This window comes from Trachemys scripta, chromosome 6 (genome assembly GCF_013100865.1).
Source record: "Trachemys scripta elegans isolate TJP31775 chromosome 6, CAS_Tse_1.0, whole genome shotgun sequence".
Classification (NCBI taxonomy): Eukaryota; Metazoa; Chordata; order Testudines; family Emydidae; genus Trachemys; species Trachemys scripta.
The window spans coordinates 101,549,575-101,574,503 of record NC_048303.1 but is presented as its reverse complement, the minus strand read 5'-3'; the positions used below and the strand labels follow the sequence as shown (position 1 = coordinate 101,574,503).

The window sequence follows — 24,929 nt, the reverse complement described above, 5'->3', positions numbered from 1 at the left end:
GATCTGAAAGGAATTTATCAGATATGCATGTAAAATTCATCATAATTAACCATTAAAGCTAGGGTTTTCAAAGTAACATAAGGAAGTTTGGCATCTAACTGAATTTGAATGGCATTTAGGTGCCTAACTCCCTTAGAGTCCTTCGAAAATCCAGCCTTAATTCTCTAATTCACAAGACACTATCAGTAGCTGTCCATATTTTTCTAGAATGCTACTAAGGTAGATTCTGCCATTCCTTCCAGAGCACAGAGAAATCTCACTATCTTTATTAAATTAAGGTGCAATCATTAATGTGGGGAGCCGAGGGTCTTGTGTTTACTCTCTAAATTGGGGAGAATTTCCCCCATCACAATGTGTGAAATTTCTTTTCTAAGAATGTTTTTAAACTCAGGAATATCTGAAAATTTGGTTCAGTGCAAAATTTAAATGGTGATGTTATGTATTCCATCCATCCATCCAGACCATCCATCAGAAGTGTGGGAGAACCATTAAAAAGAATTCATCATCATCACCACTCCCATAACCACATTGATCGTTGGGGCACCATCATTGATGAGCAAGGGACCAATTGTCTCCTTCCCATTAAAGAGTTAGGGGACTCCAAAAGGATTGAAGGAAGTTGGCATTTGGGTGGGAAGGGTTGGCAAAAATATTAACCTGGAAAATATGGGTCCTCATACAAGCTTTTAGTTTTTTCCTTAGTCCCAGGTTACAGCTTTCCTGAGTGGAGAAGGAATTCACATAAAGAAACATCTTCACCTGTGAAAACTACCTTGTGTCTCAAAGGGGAGGAAAAAACAAACACACAAAACCAGGATAAAACTACCCAATTGCTCCTGTAACCACTTCCCCTGCTGTGGTTTGCATGTGGTAACGCAAAAACAATAGGTGGTTTACAGATGCTTTCCACAACTATAGAAAAATATGACATTTAACTGTTATTTTCTAGTGGTCCAATATTTTTCATCCCACTCTATTTGTAACTTCTGTCAAAGCACCCAAGTTTATCATTTTAATACAAGAGTTGTTTGGCATTTGTACACACCCAACCAGGTATATATTAGCTATTTCAATCTTTCTAAGAAACATTTTCCCCTCACATTTTTGCATTTTTTATACATTCATAAGGCATTGAGCACTATAACTAGTGAAAGAACCTAATGGCTTGCAAAAGAGCCTCTACATAGTCCGGTCAGATGGGCTCAGCCTTTCATGATACCTAAAATGTTGCTGTCTCCGACTGTAGATGTTACAGCAGTGGATTAGTAATGGACATCTCAAGGATTCACAGATTTCAAGGCCAGAAGGGACCATTATGGTCATCTGGTCTGAGCATAACATAGGCCAGAGAATTTCTCCCAGTGATTTCTGTAGGGGAGAGAATTATTCTCCCCAGTCTCAACACAACGATATAGAATTTTACAAAATGGCAGCAGCACCACTGAATAACTAAATGTGAAAATGTGTCTGCCTCAGAGAGATGGACACAGTAAGTTTTTTCAACTCTATCCACCCACACATTCATGAAAAGAATCTGGCTGTTGGACTAGTTAATCAAATACATATTTGTATCAACACACCCTTTCCACGAGAATCTCCAGCCAGACCGCAACACATTACAGCAGACACTAAAACAAGCACACTCACCTTCTTTTATTTGAATGGTGATCACTAAGTTGCATTGATTTGAGAATCCTTTCATGAAAACTTAAAAAACCTTTCACAAAATTTTGGCACTACTATAAATAGGTACAATGCTGTATTATTTGTATTGTTAGTAACATTAACTTATATAGTATTACATAACATTATTACAAGTATCATTGCTGTTTGGAGAAAGAGCATTTATTCATGCTTTTTGTCATTAGATGTTATAAATATATCCACATCAAATCAATAGCACCTTTATAAATATTTTACATACCATTATTTAGCAATTATAATGGCCATAGCATGTGCCACCACTCTTTTTAACATGCCAATAAGCCCATTAAATATATTTGTAGAGAAGGTTATTAAGTTCCAGGGATTTTATCCAGGAAAGATAGTTTAACATGACACAACCCTGAAGCTTTTCCTCCATTTTAGAAATGGAGAAGCCCTTTTCCCTTATATGTTCACATACTTAAAGGCAAAAATAGTTCACAGGGCCAATCCAATTTCCAATTACGTTTTCCATTGACTTCAAAGGGACCAGGATTTGGCCCAATTTGGTATAAGAGAGATAGGAAGGATATTTGCAATGGAAGGCAAAGGTACTCAAAATGGGAGAAATGCAACATATTCCGTTGGGTAATAAAAAAATTGCTGGGGAAAAAAAACTTTACATGTTCTACAATTTCTTCCCCACACCCCCCAAATAGTCCTGTGACAATGAGCCCATTTCTGAGCACAGTCAGGAAAAAATTCAGGGAGGCGGAGGGCAGATTGATCCTGTTAGAATAATATTAATTCTGCCACCCTCAAATTCAAATGAATTTTTTGTGTGTGCTCAGAGCAGTTTGACTGTTTTTGCTTATTCTCATCGTAATCCTGGCTCTGTACTTCCTGATTTCAGGTAGAAGTGGAGATCTTGAAGTATGACAAAAGAAAGGCTATCCACACAGTATTTTCAGCTCAACTGAAAGCAAGTAGTACTGGAAATTTTGCAAAATTTTCAGTCTGAAGAATCTCAGAATGAAATCTCAGTCTTGTGAGGTTCCCCCTTCATTGCACATATTATACACTTTATAACCAACAGTATAATGAACAAAATCTCACACAGATATAAAAGTCTAGGAACCCTCTCCCTGTTCTTTTCACGTCAGAAATCCTCTTGCATTTAAACCAAAATGTCCTACTGCCAGCCCTGTTCTTGAGAAGCAAGCAACTCCCTGCAACACGCGACTGTGATTTTCCAGTAATGGTTCGACAGCGCATGGGCCCCGTGACTGAAATTTTTTGCTCTAATCTTTGTTTATAGTGGAAGTAAATAATCCAAACAAAGAGCATTCCAGTATGCAGGGCTGATGGTTAAGCGATAAGGCAGAGCCTGGCACCAAGGACAAAACCAGCAGTTTGTTGAGGTGAAAAACAGTACTCTGATAAGTGAAACGGTCTTCTGATTTATAGAAGCTCACTTGACTTTTAACCCTTGAATCATCATATTATGTGCCATGCAAAGGCTTTGGATAACAGGCAAATTAAAGAAAAAAAAGTCGTAAGACAACGAAAGGGGCAATTTTAAAAGGGAAAAAAAATGTGGCTGAGATGTTATTTTCATCTTGAACAAATCTGTCCTAAGAGGTGAATTTTAAATTCACTATGTTTAAGAACCTATATCAGTTATGGATTTAAAAAGCACATTTTAACATCACAAGCGTTAACGATCAATCCCTCTTTTATGCACTTATACAGAAATGAGATAATAAAAATCTGTGTTTACCTTGCAAAATACAGAGACCACCTAAAGCAGAAGAATGGATACAGTTTCTTACACTGCTTTCAGTGTCTATGATAACTTCCACAGTGGAAGGGGAAACAGAACCTGAAGCTCAGTTCATCTTCAGTTCTTCTGTATGGCACTTTCCAACACAGCCGGTGTCAACCACAGTCTGTTTTGAAAACAGATTTTCTGGAGCTAGAGAGGCTACTTTTCAAGAGAGCGCAAATGAGCCTGTAGCTTCAGAAGCCAATTATACATTTCCATGTGCAAATAACCACTTAAGAAGCAAAATTAAACATTTTTCATGCCCACCTGCCTATAAGCGGGGTTCCCGCGCACAGAATTCAAGAGACTACTTTTGAAAATTGTCCTAGTGGAATTAATGGTTTGCACATTGCGGGTCCTATTATAGCCTTCTCTCTCTGGCCCTTCTGAGCAGCTGGAGGGATGAGGTAGCGGTAGAGGATTCTGCCCATGCACACTCACCTCTCATAGTCTCCAAATTGTGCCCTCAGTGATGCTAGTGCAAATCGAATTGGTTCTTCCATTAGCACGTAGAGAGCTGAAGTGGAGAAGTGTTGCCATTTGTATAATGGTTGAGAGGTGGTTTTACAGTACACCTCTACCCTGATACAACGCGACCCGATATAACACGAATTTGAATACAACACGGTAAAGCAGTGCTCCAGGGGGGCGGGGCGGGGCTGCGCACTCCGGAGGATCAAAGCAAATTTGATAGAAAGTGGTTTCACCTATAACGCGGTAAGATATTTGGGCTCCCTAGGACAGCGTTATATTGGAGTAGAGGTGTATATGCGTATCTGCAGTATGGTAGATGAGGATTTCTGAGGGAAGACACTGTAGGTGATTAGGTGTCAAAGAGTTATTACCAGCAGTAGATAAACAAAGGATGAGCACTGCCACAGAATCAGAGTTACATTTGTTTCTAGAAACTTAACTATGAATTTTCAGCCTTTCAAACATTTTTCTTTTTAAATAAGAACTTGAAAATTAGAATGTCCTGGTTCCCCAAATATAAACACATACATACACAGACAAAGTGAAATCTTTGTTAAAGATCACCATTATACATGCAAGGACCTCAAAGTATCCCAAAGCATTTTCTAGTGCTCCTGAATCTGTATCAGGCAACATCCACTCCAAAGAGATCAGCGACTGTGCCAGATATGGACCCAGCATCAGCTCTAAAGCAACTGCAGCTAAAAATTAGAATTCCCAGAAGGTCTATTGCAAATCTAACCAGCATACTGCACATTTGCACAACAGCTGCTTATGTAATGTACATGAACACCAGGGAGTGTATGAGCCTCTAGAACAGGGGTCGGCAACGTTGGCACGGGGCTCACCAGGGTAAGCACCCTGGCGGGCCGGGCCAGTTTTATTTACCTGCTGATGCGGCAGGTTCGGCCGATCGCGGCCCCCACTGGCCGCGGTTTGCCGTCCCGGGCCAATGGGGGCGGCGAGAAGCGGTGCGGGCGAGCGATGTGTTTACCCTGGCGAGCCACGTGCCAATGTTGCCGACCCCTGCTCTAGAAGATCCATAACACCCCCTCCCATATCATTCAGAGAGCTGCCAAGAATCCCATGCGTGCACCCCGGAGCATCTTGATTCTCCATTCCCCCAACTCTGGATCACGGAGGACTCCACACGTGTGAGGTGGTGGAAAGGGGTTTTGAGACTCACTTTCTTCCCCCTCTGGACTTCAATTCCCATTCCTTTCCTTCCAACCCACGTAGAGCTATCTATGAGGTATCAGTTTAATGTCATCAAGAACTTTGCAAATTTCAGTCAGTGATGTTAGTAGTCGATTTAGTTAATCCAGGATCTTTTTACTCACAGAATTTTAAGGTCTAAATTTTTAATTAAAGTCTTGCATTTTGGAACACTGTTTTAAATAACTATTGATATGGTAATTAAAACATTTTAAATATTTAAAAATAAATGAAATCTTTTTGCTCAAGTAATCTTATGTGTGAGAACCTTCACATTTCCCATTACAATTCTCAGCCACCTTTTAAAAAAACAAAACAAAACAAAAAAACCCTTCCCCTTTAAAGAGTGGGTTTTTTTTTTGGCCCTTTGAGGTTTCACCAAATTTAGAAATGAAACCCTAATATAGTGAATTATTTTGTCTGGGAATTTCCTTAATTTTTGTATACAGTTGTCCAAGATAAAGTAAATGATACCACCCTTGATGTAAAAGTGTTTGGTCTCCACCAAATATGCTTAGATTGCTTCCTAGATGATAGCTGTGTTCATTAATATAACTTAGTCTCCTTATTGTTAAAAACGCAAAGTTTCATCAAAGTTATGCCTACAGACTTCTTTCATTGCTTCATACAGTTCAGTTCCACTTAGAATTTTAAGAGTCTGCAGACTTCAGTAAGTCTATGGGGACAAAGCCTGCGGGGTCCTTAAAGTTCTTGAACCCATCCTATTTTGCCAAGGACGTACTAAATAACTTACCCTTAGGGTATGTCTACACTTCAATTAGATACCCGAAGCTGGCCAGCTGGGTTAAGGGGTTGTTTAATTAGTCTGGGTTCAGGCTGCAGCCCAAGCTTTGGGAGCCTCCCACCTTGCAGGGTCCTGAAGCTTGGGCTCCAGACTGAGACTGAACATTTACACCACAATTAAAGAGCCCCTTAACCCAAGCCTGAGTGAGCTGACACGGGACAGCTGCGGATATTTGACTGTAGTGTAGACGTACGCTTAAAGTGAGACAGCTATTTCAACAATTCAGGATGCTTAGGAAGAGTGCATGACCGCAGACCTTAAAAATCTGCAAGACAGCTCATTGACTATAAGGGTAAAAAGTCCATGTCAAATGATTCCAAAATTAGGCATTTAATCTTCCCCAAAATCTTCAAACGCACTAGGTTCTCATATAGGAAAGATTAATAAACCAGATTTGGAGTTTCCTGGCCAAGCTTTCTGAAATATGCTGTTCCAAAAACACTTTAGAAGACTTTTCAAACAGTGAAAAACCATTTATGTTCTGAAACTCTCATATCTCCAAAACACCTTGTCCAATTACCCTTAGACCAAAAAAAAAAAAAAAAAAAAAAAAAAAAAAAAAAAAACACCTCTCCTGCTGTAGAACAGAGGACCACACAAGAAATTTCAAGTGGATTCATTTAGTTTTAGTGAAGACAAGAAGCAAAAATGTTTCACTATCTGGGTTATAATGGTAAGCAGGCTACAACTTTAACTACCGTTGCAGCATAGCATTTCATATCTTTCTGAGATACCAACCTAGGTGCATATAGTGATCTGTCACAGATACGGATTCCATTCTAACACAATATGCTGCAGTACTAGGATTGGACCCATTTTTTTCTATTGGAAATAACAACAACGTAGGTGCAATGGTGGTAATTCACAGTTGCAGGCAGCCTCACCGTCATGCCATTTAGTAAAGAGTACAACAATTAACTTGTGTCACAAACACACAGATTTTAAAGGAATCACGACCTGGATACTCCTTGTAACGATTCTTAAAGCCAAAAAACAAGGGGAGGGTGGGGACGGGATGGACGAGCGGAACCCATACCTGCTTGACATAAAATGAATAAAAGGCCTGCTTGTGCCTAGTACATTGAAGAAATTGTTCAGGAACAGTTCATCCATGTGAAAGTATGAGTCACATAATGCTGCCAAGGTCAGTGAGACCTCTGGTGATCAACTAAGTAAGTGCTGGCCATGCACACTAAGGCTGTCTTGGAGCAGATTTAACCTGCGGACCTACGTTTTTCCAAGTTTTCAATCATTTTTATACAAGAGAAAATGTCCAATGTGTATCCTTCTACTCCCCCACCACATTGCATTCCTCCCAATCCTCTTCTAGCCTCCCAGGCAATTCACATCCCAAACAACTATGAAGATTCACACCAAATGCTAAAAGATAAGATAATAAGCCACCAAGTTTATGTTAGTAGAAAGGAAGAATCAAGTACATGTGTTATAGGCATTGCAGGTAGTGACACCTTGAGTTAAGGTTGCCTGACACATCTCATTGTTTTCAGTTGCTTAGAACTTTGCCAAATGTTGATTGTTTGGGCTGAAATTTTCTATGCTGGGTGTCTGCTGATATTTTAAATTTCAGCAAAAACAGGTAACCCATTTCTCAAAATAAGATGTGGGGAAAGGATGTTGTTTTGCCCATGTTTGCCCAGTGTCTCTATGCTTTGGTGCAAGGGTTTGAAATTTGGCAGGGGGGTCAGCCCAGGTATCAAATCTGCCTTTTGCCATCCCCATGAAAATCTGCCAAAATTTGCCAGGCTGTGAGCTCTGATAATCTCAGTTTGCGCATGCTCAATAGAGACTTGTTAGAGTTAGGCAACTAAATTCTTCAAAGATTCTGTCCATATTGAGCATGCTCCAGCCCAGGATGGCAGGGGCTGAGCAGGAGTTTCCCTGCAATTGGCCCTTCTGAAAGCCAGGGGCTTCTGTGGTATCAGGGATAGGAACTGAGAGCAAAAGAACTCTCCTGTGCTGTCAGTGCTTCTGCTGCAGATGCCCAGGCAATGTAGAGGAGAAGGAATAAACATCCTGCCTCTGCAGAGGGGTATGGAGCCAGACCTGAAAGTTTGTTGGGGTGAGGGTAGGAAGACTGGCACAAGGAGCTGGGATAAGGGGAAGACTGGGATAAAGAACCGGGGTGGGAGTGGAGGACTGGCACACGGATCGGAAGTGGTAGGGTAGGGCTGGCACTAGGATGGGACAGGCTGGCGAGACGAGGGACAGGATGGGAGAGATGGGGAAGAAGGGTCAATAACCACAAGAGCACACTCAGTTCAGAACCTGGAATTCCTGTGTCTCAACATTCCTCTGCTGGCAGCTGGGTTGGGGGGATGTGTGGAGGCTGAGAGCCTGGGTACTTAGCCTCTGGCAGCCCATCTGGAAGGCAGGGTCTTATCAATTTCACTTTCATCCTGCAGGAAGAAAATGAAATTGACAAGAGACTTCCAGGCAGGCAGCCAACAAGCCACAAAATTCCATTTTGGTTCTCCTGAATGGAACTTTCCTGGGATCCCTACCATGAACAATTTTACATTTTTGATTTTTCATCAAATTGGGAGAATGTTTTATTTATTTAATGTATTTATTTAAATAATGTTTTTTTGTGGGGTAGGATTTGTCTTTTCCGGCCAACTCTACTTTTGACATTATTGTCTCTGTGCTTCAGTTTCCTATCTGTAAAATGGGAATAATAAGAATGGCAACCTGCCTCACATGAGTGTTGTGAAGATAAATTCATCAATGTTTTTGAAGCACTCACTTACTGTACTTAGGCTTGGAAGGACTAGATTTTTATCAGTAAATGTCAGTAAACGTCTATTTCTCTATATCCACACAACCCAACAAAATTGTTTCTATTGATGATAAAAATTTACAGAGAGGCAAAGTAGGAAAATGCTGCTTGAGAACTTCAAGTCTGATTTAAGGATAGTTACTTTGGTATATTTTGTCTTGTGATATTGACAATTTGTGCTTTAACAAACTTTTTGAATCTCAGCATCTACTGTCATTAAATAATTATTAACTGACCCCCTCCATTGTCTGTCCCAGGGACTAAAAACGGGTTCTTCACAGAGCTCCCAGGCCCAGGAGACCTAAAAAACAAGGGGCCCAAAACTGGTGGTTGTGGCTTTACTACTTAAATGGAAAACTTTTAATTAAAGCAAGACAGTACTAAAAACTTTTATTCTCTGCTGCAGGGTAATATTTTCAGTGAATCCCCTCTTCCAGTTTCTATATTCTGCTTTTTACCTTCTAATTTTTTAAATAGTGTTTATAATCCCAATGCAAGTATTTGTAATAGGGCTGACAAATTCATTTGGGAAATAATTAATATGCTGCTTATTTTCAAAGATCAATTAATCAATACATTTTATGTGGTAACCTGTTACTGATGTCAATTAAATACGATGGACTTTAATAATAAAGGTAACCATGTGACTAGCTCTTTCCTCTAGTCAGGAATTCACAAAGACAGGTGTTATTTATGGCACATAAATTTAGTGAGATTTTACTTTTAGACCTTTAACAATACCCAGTTTCCAGGTGCAAAGCACTAGAAAACTTGAGTGCCCTGAAGACCTAGGAACAGGGTGGGCGAGAGTACATGTCTGGGGTTGGGGAACTTGTACCTGAGAGGTGAGACAGGAAGGAGTGTACCTCTAAGGCAAGCTAGGGGGAAGTGAAATTGAGGAAAAGGTTGGGTGGTGGAGTTTGTCAAAGGATATGGGAGAGGGAACTGGCAGCTGAGAAGAGCAGTGAGGAAGGGCCTGATTCTGATTTTACACCAATGGAAATTCATTAACTTTGATAGCGTTACTGCTGATTTATGCTGGTGCAACTGAAATCGTACTCTGACTCCAAACAGAGCAGGCAAAGGCCATCATTCCTATGCTGAATTGCCTTCTCACTGAGCACTACTCACTAGTGTATGCAGCAAAGTAATATCGTTTCTCTGGATTGATTTTGATCTCACATCACTGTAAATCAGGAATAACTTAACTGAAGTAAATGAAGTTACACCCATGTTAAACCAGAGCGAGATCAGGATCAGGCCCTTTCTCTCTCCAGCACTGCACTAACAGGCACGAGGGGTGGGAGTCATATATAACTCCATACAGCCTGCTGTAAAAGCATAGGAATCCTATCAGGATTTCTGCACAGAAATAATTTTTATTTTTTTAAGAGTATTATTTAATTTAAACTTATTTTTTCTTTTTGGATCTTGCTGAAACAGGCACCGTTATTATGTGATCTCTGTTCCAAATGGGCTGTAAGGTACCATATACAATAAATACTTTTACACCATCATCTCAGATACAAGCCAACTGATTTCTTCAGTAATGACTAGGATAAAACTTTCTCTCCTGAACAATATCTGAATTAAAAGCAACCAAATTCTAAACTCTGTGGATACTCTGCATCAAATCCTGGCTTGTAGCTTTTATTCTAAGGAGGACAGTACATTCTCTTTTCTGCTCTGCAAGGCAATTTAGCACTGACACAGTTAAATTACCCACCAAAGTGTGCGCGGGGGGGGGGGGGGGGAGAGATGGAGGAGCAGGGAGGAAAGACCAAAAAGAGAATGCGTCAAATGGAGTGTTACTATCAGTACAGGCTGGCTATTTGCAGAATTCTTATGTCAACAGGACCAGTAAACAAGTGTTAATATTTTTAGTGGAGGGAGCATCCAAGGGGAATTCAATATAGTTAGCTGCACAGAGCAGAGAATCAGATCAGAGAGGGAATTGTGTCAGCTCCTGCAAGTCGGCAGTATGTGGCTGTCAGGAGTGTGAAATGGAGCTGCTTAAAGCTGAGTGGGCTGTGACCTGAATGCTGCACATCCATGCGCTCAGTGAGAGTGGATCAATGACGGCATTTGCTGGGCTCTAGTCATCCCCTGTGCTAATGAAAGCAGTCCTGGAAGGCGTGATACAGGGCCTCTGGGCAGCCTAAATCCTGGCATTAGCAGAGTTTGTTATAAGCTTGGCTGGTGAGTGCACTGTGCACTAAAGACTCCCTCCTCCGCCGCTTTACCCCACCAACTCCCCTCTGGCTGTCTGTTTAGTGTCACTCTGTCGGGATGGATCCCGTTAAAGATCTGACGCTTACTGAGGACTCAGAGGTGTCTGGAACGCCTGCCTCTAATCATAAACACCACAGCTGGCAATGATGTGGTCCAGAAAAAAAAAAATCACCTTGATCCAGCACACATTCCCTTTGATGTCTCTGCAGCGAGTTCACTGCCCAGAGAAAAAGGTACAGCTTTTTTTAAATAAAAAAAAAAAAAAAAATCAGGCTTGACATTCTCAAATCATAACCATATGACTCTCAATTCTATGCTTTTTTTTTTTAAACCCATTTTTTTCTGAGAAACGTGGGGAAGAGGCATCTGACAATGATAACGTGAAACAGGTTTGGAAGATAATGGAGTTTGAGAGGAAAACACTTCCAAAAAATTCAGACTGCCACTACCAAAAATGGAAGAAGTCTTCTGCCAAAGATTGCAAACTGTGGTGACCTTAAGCAAGAGACTGTAGCTGATTCAAGGGAAAAAATGAAAACTTTTCAAAGACAACATTGCTTGTGCTCTGCCACTGTTTATAAGTGCCGTATGCCCTCTTGCCTTTTGGGGTGGCCTGGTAAACACAAAAGCTACTCTGTGTTTTCCAGTCCTCAGCCACATAAATTCTGTTAAATATTCAACCCCATTAACATATATATTTTTTACTCAAGAAGGCTACAAAAAGAATTGTGGATCTGGTGCAAGAAGCATTTTATTTATTGTGTTATTTTTGGTATTTGCCCTTGTGTTGCATATATTCTGGTTAAATATCCAAACGTCCTGGTTATTGTCACATTGTTTGAACTTAATGGAAAAACAACATGCTTTTTCTGACATTGTTTTATATAGGAAGGACATATGCTGTTTGCTCATAAACTCAGAAAACTATGGCTATGTCTACACTGCATCACGGTGTGGACTATGACACATGCACATTATTCTTTCCTTATGCCATCCCATTCTTTAATTAGACATTTGCTAACACAAACTAAGAGCCTGATTCTGCAAAGACTTACTACCAGACATAGGCCTACTTTGTCTTCATAGTAATTTTTTTCAAGATCTAGCCATAATGAAGAAAATTATATATTAAAGACACATAATCCACTGTCTTTTCCAGATGTGTAATGAAATAGATGGACCAGATTTTCAAAGGTGTTTCCAAAATTGTGCACATATCCCCATTTGCACATCTGGCAGCCTGATATCTGTACATGCAAACAGGTAATTGACACACACAGTACAGGCAACTAAGTTCACTCATCTGAGGACAACTCCCATTTACATATGCAAACACAGGATTTTGTGAATATAAATTTCACAGATGCCTGTTTGGAGGTTTCTTTTAAAATGCCTCCCTTTATGATTTTTATGCTGTTCATTGGTAATTTTAAATCTCTCTCTCTTCCTTTTTTTTTTTTTTGGCCAGCCATAATGATAATTTTCAATCTATTTCAGATTCACAAAAGATTCCAGCAGCTGGTAGACAGCCATTCCATAAAGAGACAAATAAATTCCATTGCATGCTTTGATTAGGTTTGGTATTAAAATGCACTATATCATGTTACTTTGCTTCAAATTGGTCAGTGTCATCATGACACAACTGAAACAGAGGGGAAGTGACATCCTGTATATGATACAGAGAGAGAGAGAGAAAGAATTACACTATCCATGTCACGGCTGGAAAATTTGGGAGCTGTTGTTCCAAACCTATCTGAGGTTTCACAGGCTGTTTGGGCTGACAGCATTCCCTGTGATTCCACTGGATGTTGCAGATACAGATAAGATTCAGATTTATTAAGTTTATGTACAATTGTGTGTGTGTGTGTCAGGGACAAGGGGGGAGGGAGGGAAGGAGGTTAGCTTATTTGGGTTGTGAAACAGAGGTTTACATACCCCTATATGGTAATTTCTCTCTTTTACTGTAGGTAGGGCAAAGCACAATTAAATAATAGTCAGGTTTTGGAACCTCACCGACACTTTAAAAAAAAAAAAGAGAGAGAGAGCAAGAGAGGAGGAAGTGATGTAGTATTTTTTGCTTCCATATGTCTGAATCTTTTATTTTTAACCAGAAAGGATTAAAAATAGTGCAAGCAAACAGTTACTCACACTAGTATAACAAACACTGGTGAATTGATTTTACTTTGAGCAAGAAATGATTTAAAATATAAAAAATACATATTTCCTCAAGTCGTGTGGAGAATTATGGATTTTATTGCAATGGCACGTATAAAGCTCATTTGTTTACCCCTGTGCAAGTAGAGCTTGGGAGTTAGGAGATGCATCACATCCTTCATAGGAAAAACTGAGGTGCCCATCCAGGCCACTCCCTTATGGCAGTTTTCTTTATGAATAATTTTAAACATACCGGTAAAGTCTATGACCTATGATAATTCCCTCCATCCCCCCGTCCCATCCTCATACTGTGCTGAAGTGTCACAGGCTGAAACTTATCAGAACTCAGTCTAATTACGAGCACAGTTTTATCACATCAAAGTGCTTTTTCACCATGCTTGAACAGCTTAGCGTAACATACAGGAAAAGATATGGAAGGGTTAATTCGCAGACGTCTCATTCCAATAAGAAACGTAAGAGTGCTCTCTAAAACATAGCAGCTTCATTTTAAGAAAGAGACTTTAAAGTGTTTCATTGGTTTCATGCACTGTGATAATGTAAAGAGCAAATATTACAAAAAATCTCCCAGAAAAAGCTAAGCACAAACCTGCTCAATAATGAGACAATTTTGAGGGGGCTGAAAAATTAGCTCACTAAGAGCTCACTTCTCCAAGATACCGAGCACCAACAATGCCCACTGCAATCAGTGGGGAATGAGGAGGCCCAACAGCTCAGAATGAGAAGAGAGACTAGAAGAAAGGGCTGAATCCTCCAGGGTGCTGCGTGTTCTCAAACTACACAGAAATTAATTGAAGTTGATGACACTCACCGTCTTGCAGGAGACACTCAGCACTGTGCACAACTGGACCTAATTTGCAGGGCTTTAGACTATTGAGTTAGGTTGTGTTGTAGTTTGATACATTTCATTAATACCTACCATTTATGTATGGCTTTAGTGTTGTGATAATAAATGTGGTATTGTTAAGTTTTTATAACATTACGTTGCTATATAATTTACATTTACCTATGTCATACTTTAGGTTACCTAGACTGAATTACTTAATGCCTTAATAGGACATGACTCTCTACAAAACTAGAATGGCTGAGTACATTAAAAACCAACATATGTAAAGTTCCTGGCCTTGCCAGAAGTTTAATAGGAAGCAAAATTCTCTATGCCACTTAGGGTTACCAGGTGTCCAGTTTTCGACCAGAACACCTGGTCAAAAAGGTAACCTGGAGGCTCTAGTCAGCACCGCTGACCAGGCCAATAAAAGTCCAGTCGTTGGCGCAGTGGGGCTAAGGCAGGCTCCCTGCCTGCCGTGGCTCCGTGCGGCTCCTGGAAGCAGCGGCATGTCTCCCCTCCGGCTCCTATGCGTAGGGGCAGCCAGGGGACTCTGTATGCTTCCCCCGCCCCAAGTGCCAGCTCCGCAGCTCCCATTGGCCAGGAACCACAGCTAATGGGAAATACAGGAATGGTGTCTGCAGACGGGGCAGTATGCAGAGCCACCTGGCCACGCCTCTGCATAGGAGTCAGAGGGGGTTATGTCACTGCTTCTGGGAGCTGCTTGAGGTAAGCTCCGCCCGAAGCCTGCACCCCTGACCCCCTCCTGCACCCCAATTTCCTACCCTGATCCTCCTCTTGCCCTCCAAACCCCTCAATCCCAGCCCATAGCACCCTCCTGCACCCCAGAGCCCTCATCCCTGCCCCCGCCCCTTAGCCCACATCCCCAGCCGGAGCGCTCACCCCCTCACCCCCTCCCGCATCCCAACCCCCTGAACCAGCCTGGTGAAAATGAGTGAGGGTGGGGAGAGTGAGCAATGGGGAGGGGGGAGGAGGGGAAGGGTGAAGGGTGAGAGGGCGGGACCTCAGAGAAGGGGTGGGGCAGTGGGTGGGGCAAGGGTGTTCGGTTTTGTGCGAGTAGAAAGTTGGCAACCCTCAATACCACTTGGGAGACCCAAGTTTAAGAATGCACACAAGTCCTTCACTCCCAGGCCAGCAAGGCACAATGCCCAGGCAGCTCACTCACAACCTGACACAGGAAGTAACATCTCACATCAACTTGCTAGTGACCTCTCCAGATGAATCAGGATGAGCTACAAAGGCGTTCTCAGAAGAAGGAAAACAGGCCTGATGGAGACTTTAGGGTGAGGGCAATGAGTCAACGGAGGGAAACAGAGTTTATCAGAGATCCACGGGATCCAAAAAATAATCCCATCCACCCAGGGCTGGCTCCAACGTTTTTGCCACCCCAAGCAGCAAAAAAATAAAAATAAAAAGCCACGATTGGCGGGCCTTCATTCTTCGGCGGCAATTTGGCGGCAGGTCCTTCCCTCCAAGAAGGACTGAGGAACCCGCCACTGAATTGCCGCCGAAGAGCTGGACGTGCTGCCCCTTTCCGTTGGCAGCTTGCCAACGGCTTGCTGCGCTGGTGCCTGGAGCCGGCCCTGCATCCACCCCTTCTTAAAAAAGCAACAAAATCCCTCAACGTACTATTAAGTACATTAAAAAAAAAAAGTAGGTTTAGTAAAACAATTCACACCTGTGATTATACATAGTTTAACTCAGATACAGCTGCAGTGCTCTGACATTCAGGATATGTCGACAATACAACTGGGAGGCGCGATTCCCAGGCTTTCACTAACTCACCCTAGCATGCCAAACATAGCATTGGGGACATCACAGCACGGGCTCACTGCACAAGCTCGGGCCCAGCGGGGTCAGGAGGCTTGGACTCAGGTGACTAGCCCAAGCTGCAGATGTCCACACTCCTATGGAGCTAGTGCAAGTCTGTCTACCCACACTAGGAATCACACCTCTCAGCCGCAGTGAGGGCAGAAACTGAGGATCTGATTCTGCGGCTCCTTTCTCATGCGGAGGAGTTCTTATTCACTGAAGTAGTCACACGGCTACTCTCGTCAGAGCAGCTGAATTGGCCCTGATTGTATTGACCCGGTAGTATTTTCACAGCTTTGGCCACTAAAATGTTCAAGTATGTCTCTGTGCGTGTTATATTGCTTCAGCAGAAATCACTACAGCTCCCCCACTTTTACTTTGAAAAGAACTAAATCTAATGAATTTGGGTTTTTTTTTGCTTATTTTGGCAAATTTAATCTGAATCTACTATTTTTTTTCGTGCACAGGCAATCTTGATATCAACTTTCAAAACTCCACTAACTACATGAAATCTAAGGCTTCTGCAGTATTAGATCTCTGTTTACAGAATGGCCGCATGACATGGAGACTGCTGTAGTTTATGCTTTATGAAGTTTTCTCAATATTTTGCTGCTTTTATTTTTTTTTAAAAGGGTGACTGAAGACAGAAATAAAAACCTGTTTTCTTTTTTTTTTTTTTTTGCTTTTAATACTCTTATTCTGAGACCATCTATGACAATACCTCTTGGAAAATTGCTCCTGTCCTATAATATGCTCAAAGTACTCCTTTGCCAGAGGCACTCATTCATTATATAAATCAAACAAGCATACAAAAACAGACAAAAAGTGACTGGTAATGCCCAGTGAATTCCTATGTTCAGCTAAGATGATTTGGGTGCATTGCATGCAGATGTCAGGTATTTTAATAAAGAGCTCCATTGTGCGGGGCCCCACTACTCCTCCATAGCTCCCAGCACTCCCTTGAAAGGGGGGGAGGGTGGGGGGACAGCCATTCCAGCTGGGCTTGGAACCTCGTCTGAGTCAGGAAAACCACAGCTCATAAGCAAAGAGGAAGCATAATGTTCTACAAGGACAAAACATTAGCAAAAATGTCACTCAGCCCCAGTTCCACATGTTGGCTGCCACGGCCTCTTCCTCCTAGCATGCCCGATTGATATAAATTCCATCTGCTCAGCAGCCAAGTGACAGAGAAGAAATACCGGCATCTGGTCTCTATTGCTGTCGGGTTTTTGTTCCATGTTAGACCTTAGCTAGAAACATATGAAGAGATGAAGGTGCTGGCAAGCGACTAAAAGGCTGCACTGGCACAAATGAGACTTTCTGATGCTTTTCACACTTCACTCTGGATTTTTACAGGGAAAAAGGCGGAGGAGACTTGATAAACTGAGTTTCAAGAGCCAACAGGCCTGGAGGTCATTTGGTGTTTTTTACTTTTTTTTTTTTTTTTTTTTTTTTTTTTGGTGTTTAAAACTGTAAAGCACAACAATCTTTTTTTAACACGACAGAAGGTAACTAAGTCACACAAGAATGTTGCTCTTCAGCTAACTTTTTTTTCTTCCCTTAAACATCCACTGGTTTGGACCTGCTCCACAGGCACTTTATATTCTCCTGAGGAGCAGCTGGAAAATGCCAAAAGACCAAACCGCTAACTCTCTTTTAACCCCACTGTGTCCAGCAAAAAGTTAGTTTGCTGAACCGCAGAGGGAGAAATAAAGCACTTCCAACAAAGCACACGCAGTATCTGAGAATCTTTTTTCACATCTGATTTGTGCTACTCAAGTGGCTGTTGAAAGTGACCACTGGAAGGGGGAAAAGGGAGAGAATGTCTGTGTTTTGGACATTCCTTAATGAGGATTACTATTCACATGCATAGATGCAGGGGCACGGGGAGAGAAGAGAGAGAGAAGAAAGAAAATAAACAGAAAATAAATTTGGGGTCAAATCATATTCTTGCTGTGGAAAACAGTTGGAGTCATAAACACAGAGGCATTCTGTGTCTAAAGTGACCCCGGGCATACAAATGAAAACATGTTCACAGAAGGACAGTGTGTGAAAAGAAAAAAAAAATCTGATCTATAATCATCATAGAGTTTGCTTTTACACAAAAAGCAAACAAAACACCATTTTATTTATTTGTGTTTCTACAACCTTGGTGGGCTGCTGGCATCCCTTTTGCAATGAGTGTGTCATCTTGTTTGGGTGAGAGGGCCATGAACTGACAGAGAGAAGTGAAGCGAGTGAACTGCAATCAAAATGACATTATAATAGTGAGAGAGAGAGGGAGAGAGAAGAGCTCTTGAGAACATATAAATATATAATAAAGCCCTGGAACACTTAATAATTAATTGTTAGTAAGAAGCTTTTATTTCAATGAAAAGTAGGGCTTCCAAATATCCACCCCATCAGGAAGAGGAGGAATGGAACCGTCCAGTTTAATGAAGCCCAAGAGAGGTCCACCCCTGTGCAAAGGGCCATGCACCACTTATGTCCTCAAAACAGATCTTAGATGGTATTGAAGTGGTGCATAATGCTTATGTTGGCCCTCTGCTTGGGGATAAATTTCACTCATTGACTTCAACTGAATTACACCCATTTATATCAGCTGAGTGCCTGGCCTGATGAGCTTAGCGCATTTCAGATCTACTAGATTGCACACAGGTCCCAGAGTTAAGGGCCGCAAGTTCTATTCCTGGCTCTGCTCGTTAAAGTGTTACCTTGGGCAAGTTACTTCTCCTCCTAGTGTTACAGCTTCTCCAACCCTAAAAAGGGAATAATTAGTACCCACTTTTGGAAAGTTCTTTGAGATCTAGATGAAAAGCCCCTCCACAAGTGTGCTATATTATTTTCACAAAAGAGCCTTGCCATTCTACTGCACAAGGAAGCATTCCCTTCAGAAAATGATGGGTTGCACTGTTGCCTGGAGTATACTGTGAATGTGTGGTGATTCCACATTTGTGGTGATGAGATATTGCCAATTTCTTCCTTAAGGGGTTGTCTTTTATTCACCAGCATCATTCAAAGTGACGGTCAGCACAGACCCTTTCCTCCCACATCTTCTCTGAGATGGATAGCATTATCACATGCTAACGAACAGCACGATGTGTGCACATTACTATGAAAGACCAAATACTTTATCTCATTGTCACCAACTTGTGTTAGCCTGGGGATGGGGTTAGAACCTGAGAAAGGTCACAAACATGGGGCTTTCACTGCAGAGCCAGGACAGCCTTCAAACCTCTTTCAAGGGAATCAAACAGAACTGGTCAAAGTTGGAATTTCTGTTCCATGGGAAATTCCAACATTTCAATATCTGTTTTTATTCCAAATTGGAATGAAAAAACAACAAATTTCAATATTAATGTTGAAACACAATGTTTGAAAAAAATTCATTTCAGGTCAATGGAAACATTTTATTTTGATAAAAATTGAAACATTTTGTTCAGATTTTGACATTTTTATTTTATATCTTACTATAATTATAAGCTCAAGTTTCAAAATTAAAGATTATTTTGGAAAGAATTCTAGTAAGATTGTTTTGATCTTTTTGAAACACCTTCTCCCCACCCCTAATTTTTTCCTAAATGAAATTTCATCAAATTTGACACATTCCTGCAGAAAGTTTTGATTGTCACAAAACAGCATTTTCTAATGGGAAGATACTCCACTGGAAAATTTTTGATCAGCTCTAGATTCAACCCAATTTGAGTATCAGAGCTGCTAAATTGAATAAAGTGGTTCAAAGTCATCACTCTGCTATGCACCCATGTCTGTTAATGGGATACGTAAAGAGGAAAACTATCTTAAAGCAGGAAATCAAATCAACAAATGTAGCTGCTACCCTCACATCACTTCACGTTAGGGTGCATTTTCAAAGCATTGTCTTTGTTCATGAGATTTGTGTCTTGATTTCCCCACCCTAGTCCACCTCTTATAACAGATTTTTATAGAAACCAAGGATTAGGCAACAATAATAAATGCCCCAATCTGGGCTCCTCATAAAAGTTAAGTGACACTATCCAATCATACAGAGTAAAAAAAATGTTTAATAGAAGGCTGGTAACAAAAGCATGTGTGTGCTCAAGTGACTTTTTGTTGTGTTTTTTTACAATGGAGCAAGCACAATGGAGTCCTGGTCAATGACTAGGGCTTCTAGGTGCTACCACAATACAAACAACGTGATATACAGTATGCTATTAGCTAAACATATGTGCGCGTAATTATTATATAAAATGGGCCCCTGGTGCATTGCCAGTTAGGACATGGATGAGCTTTGAACAATTTATCTCAAATTTACTGCCCTGAGAGGACAACGTGACATTTCTTAAAAGCCCAGGCAAAACTTTGTGTGAAATTAGTTGTGTGAGGGGATGAGTCAGGTGTCTGGCTGTGAAAGCCATCAACGTAATTTCCCGTAAGTCAGAAACTTGAAACAATACAGCTGCTGGGATGAGTGAATAGCTGAAGGAGCTTGTGTGAGCTTCAATAGCAGGCCAGAGCACTGCTCCACTGTGAATGACAAGTGATGGCCCAAATCACAGGGGAGCTGGCGATGAGTTATTAATGGTGACAGGTACACTACCTGGGAGACAGGTTGAGAGGGGAAAAAAGATTATTTATAAGCGAATAGTTAACAGCTGTACCTACTGCTAAGCATTACATGGATGCCACAAACTGTAGAATTCAAATCTCGGGTTATTCAAGCACGAACAACTGCCTGTCACCAAACTGCAGCGCATCACTACAAATTAAGGTGGGAGAGATGAGATGAGGCTGGAACGATGCCTCGCTCAAGAAGGTAGTGTCATCATGGAGCTCAGATGAGAGCTGAAGAAGGACTGAGATAACCACGAGGTGAATTATGGTTCTTAATAATAATGATGAATTTGCAAGAACAGATTTTTAATTTTTCCTGAGGGCTTTCGCAGGAGAACAGATGCTGAATCTGTCCTTCACCGACAAGAATAATGGAGGGGGGAGATGTTTTCAGAGAAGTTTTCTTTTGATAGGAGGAATAATTAATTTGTATTGTTGAGATAATTTCTGCACTTCTTTTCTCCCTCTCCCAAATTTGAGAGCTACATTATTAAACCTATTATATAATTTTCTAACAATGCCTACACTATATTAGTTACCTAAATAGCCTCCCAAGGGAATTACAGACACTCTTCTACTAGGTATATTTAAAAGCAGCCTGGAAAAACTCTATCAAATCTATTTCTCCAGGTCTATGTACTGCCCGCTCCACCATGATTTCAGCACACACAACCCAGAGAACAATTCTACACTGACAGAAAGATAGACTACATCGGGGTTTCTGAAATTTTTGATAACGTGGAGCTCATTATGTTGATAGAGAGATTGGTTTTTGAACTACCTCCCCTCCCATTTCCAGTCACACAGCATCCCTGTAGCAATTTAGAGTAATTGCTTATATGTAAAAAATAATAGTAGGAAAATATTCAATATATTTTAGTTGTCTTTTAATGCAATTCAGCATCTAGGAGCAGGGAAGAGGACCAGGTGCCATGAGATCAACACACTCTCCACAGACAGCAAGTGCTCCGTAGATCACCAGTGGTCCAAAAAGCACAGGCTGGGAACCTCTGGACGAGATAACCTACCAGTACAAGAATATTTTCCATCTCTAACTCCTATGATCCTGGCAGGCAAAACTAACCAAGACTAGAAAACTAAAAGCTCAGTCCCCTAACACATAAAAAGATGGTAAAGATACTCACTTCCTTAAGTGTTTGCAAGATTGGGCCCAATTTTGGTAGCTGAGGTTTTACAAGTAACCGGAGATTATTGAAACTGAAATAATTTTTAAAATCTGTACTTATTGTACTATTCACCATATATATATTCTTGACTTACTTTTTGTGCTTCAGAAATTTAAAATAAATTTCCTTGTCAGTTTCATCCTGGCTATCACATAGTAGAACAATTCTACAATATCTGGATTGCAAACACTTCAAGAGAATGCTTCAATTTAAACCAATCTGTTTTCATTCTTTTGTTTTAAACTTTGCATTAAAACGTTTCCATTAAATATGATGTTTTGTGAAACCTTTTTCTTTCACACAACGTAAGCTTCCAAAAGTACCTACGATACTTAGGCACCCAACTCCCCATTGAATGTCAATGGGATTTGGGCAGAAAACACACACAGACTCCTTTGAAAAATCCCAGTTTAAATTCGTTTAAAAAAAAAAAAAAGATGACTAAAATTTGCATTGCTCCTTCCCCAATTTCTCCATGGTTTTGGTGGCCACTTGATGGTTTCTCCCACTCCTTTTTTCCCACTGCTATATGCTTTTTTCCGTGTGTTGTTGGTTGGTACCATTACTGCATGGAATAAGTCCAGTGTGCAGAAGAAATTTACACATTGTGTTGCCATTTTAGAACACAAAACTAGAAGCCACACAAATGTACTGCATGCCTTCTTCCTTTGGCTGCATCAGCCAGAAAAATCCAAGCTTTCTGCTAAATCAGAGGAAAACAGAATGAATGAATTGAGAAACCTAATTTAACTGATAGCTGAAGACATATTATAGTCCACAAGGCAACCGGGAAAAGACTTTACTCGCGGATGAGACAGGATGAAGCAAAGGCAACAGAAAAAGGGGCTGCATAACATGTACGTGCAAATGGGCAATAGGACAGAACAAGTAGCAAAAATCTTATCAAACGTTAATAGTGGCAGCTTCTGGTGGGATGGACAACCTGCCCTTCATGATAAGGAAAGAAAAGTAACATGATGAGAGCAACAGTTCACCTTCTATTTATGCTATCAGATCTATTCTATATCAAAATAACCGCCATTTTCCCCTGCCTCTCTCGAAATAAAGGGGCAACAATAATGCAGAACATTTAGACATTTGCATTCCAAAAATATTCTTGACCAAATGCTTGTTCTCTCTCTCTCTGTTTGTTAAATACAGGTGCATTTAAGCAGCCCAAGTAAGTAGGGGCAGGGGCAAATGGGGAATGGACGGACTTCAAATGGGACTGCTCACGGACTAAGGTGCTATTAAATTAGATACCAAAATCTGTCCCACACAAACATTATACTGTGTTTGTAATGTTAGTGACTACATATTTGGAGCCTTTTTTTGTTTTAATACCCAAATTTGCCCAGACACACTCGTGTGTGAAGTCAAGTTTTTTAAAAGTACAAGTTTAATTTACTCCCTCCCGCCGCCCCCCCTCGGCAATACATAAACACAACTTCACAGAACTATCACTAGGCTCCCTATTAGTAAAAACAAACAAAAAAGAAGCCACAAAATAATTACAAAACATATGGTACAAACCACGGCTGTGTTTATTTTATGACTGTTAACATTATTTACAGTGTAATCTGGTCAGAATTAATTCTCAAAGGGCTATACACAAAATATGTCCAACATTTTTTTTAAAGCCATGCACACCAAAACGCAGTTATGTTGTCAGCCCATCTAAGTGAATCTGTCAAAGTGCAGATCTCCTGTTTTCCCCAAACAAAATGCAATACTATTTATTTTTTATGGATTCATTATAAATTTTTGAGTGACACAAACTACAAGCTGCCAATAGAAATAAAAGGCCAGGATACTAGGAAGGAAGGCTGGTTTTTAAACATGCCAAAGTTTGATGGAAACATAACATTTTAAAACTCCTCCATTCCTTGCATCTGATTCTTTAGCTGTACTGTATTCTTCACATTAGCTCAATCTCTCATGTATCAATGTAGCTCTTAAACTGCTTTTCCAAAACCCCTTTCCTTTTTTTCACAGAGCGTATTAAGTAAATTATGTCCAGTCTCATTTTGAAGAGAACAGAAACTCATGTTAGTAGCTTGTTCATACCTTTAAATCAGCTTAGCACTTTAGGCAAATTCTTAGCTCCCTGAATAGCCTGAGCAGTAGGTCTATGCTTTAGATTAGGGAGGCCTGCAAGGTCCAGGAAGGAACAGAATCATCTTGCAAAGTTTACTCCATGGCCACTACTGTCTCCTCAGGGGTGCAGTGGCTCCTATACGACCGCCCCAAGGGAATGGGGAAAGGAACAGGCAGGGGACTTGTGAGGTGGCTTTGCCCTTTTTTTCCCGTTCCACTTACTCCCTGTTCATGGTGAGCACATAAGGAGTGCAGCAACTTGGCACACAGGGGCTCTGGACACCCTAATTTGGGCTCTCCTGCCCTCATGCACAATGGGCTCTCCATCACTGACAGGAGATGTAGGACAGGATTTGCCCATTCAAGAGGCTCAGACTGCAGAATTTGCTACCCACCCACAAATCCCAGGTTTTTTTGCTCGACTTCTCTAGAGCAAATAAACATCAGGGAAGTGCCATAGGGGAATCTACAGGAGAAGAAAGAGTTAAAAACAAAGGAAACTTGCTAGGAACCTTGTCATTTTCAATCAAAAAACTCCTCACACACACTATTGTAGTGACCTGTAATTTGTACCCATTCAAAGCTTTACATTTTAAATAAATGGCAGCCTTTCCAGGAAAGTGGCTGAGTTTAGTGATCCCAGCTGCAAAGGGAAGTGACTGAGGTAACAGACCTTCATGATGGCCCCAATACGGAAGAGTGCTTAGGCATGTGCCTAACCTTAAAGGTATGAGTAGCAACTTGCTGAAGTCAATAGTACTACTCACGTGCATGTGCTTATGTACCTTGCTGAATTGGGGCTTAGGTTCTGACAATGAGAAATGGAGCGGAGTCAATAAGAAATGTGTACTTCTGTACAATACAACAGGAACTAAGGTTTTGCATGGCAGTGTGATTTTCATTTCTTTCTTGTGTGCACTGTGGATAACAGCATTGTTGAAGTGAAAGTGAGCGTGTTAGTGAGATATTAGTGTAGTTGTGTGGCCGCCAATGGTGGGCTAATGCTTGGATCCGACTATTGTGCTGTGTGTGAATAATGTCTTCGTTTATGACTTTCTTTCTTTTTTAGCATTTGCACTATTGTAAAGAAAATACACTTGAACAATTAACACTAATGCTACCAAAGTTATTTGCTGGGGAAAATATATAAATCTGCAAGTGTATGAGATGTCTATTCATTTCAAATCTCCCAGACATCTAAGGAACCTCGAACTAGCTTGACATTTAAA

At 40.9% G+C, this 24,929-nt stretch overlaps 1 protein-coding gene across 5 annotated transcripts in view; it reads right to left on the bottom strand.

The window, feature by feature from the left end:
* Window positions 1-24,929, bottom strand: part of BNC2 (basonuclin 2) — a 397,521-nt gene that overhangs the window by 71,568 nt on the left and 301,024 nt on the right. The gene's annotated exons all lie outside the window — the stretch shown is intronic.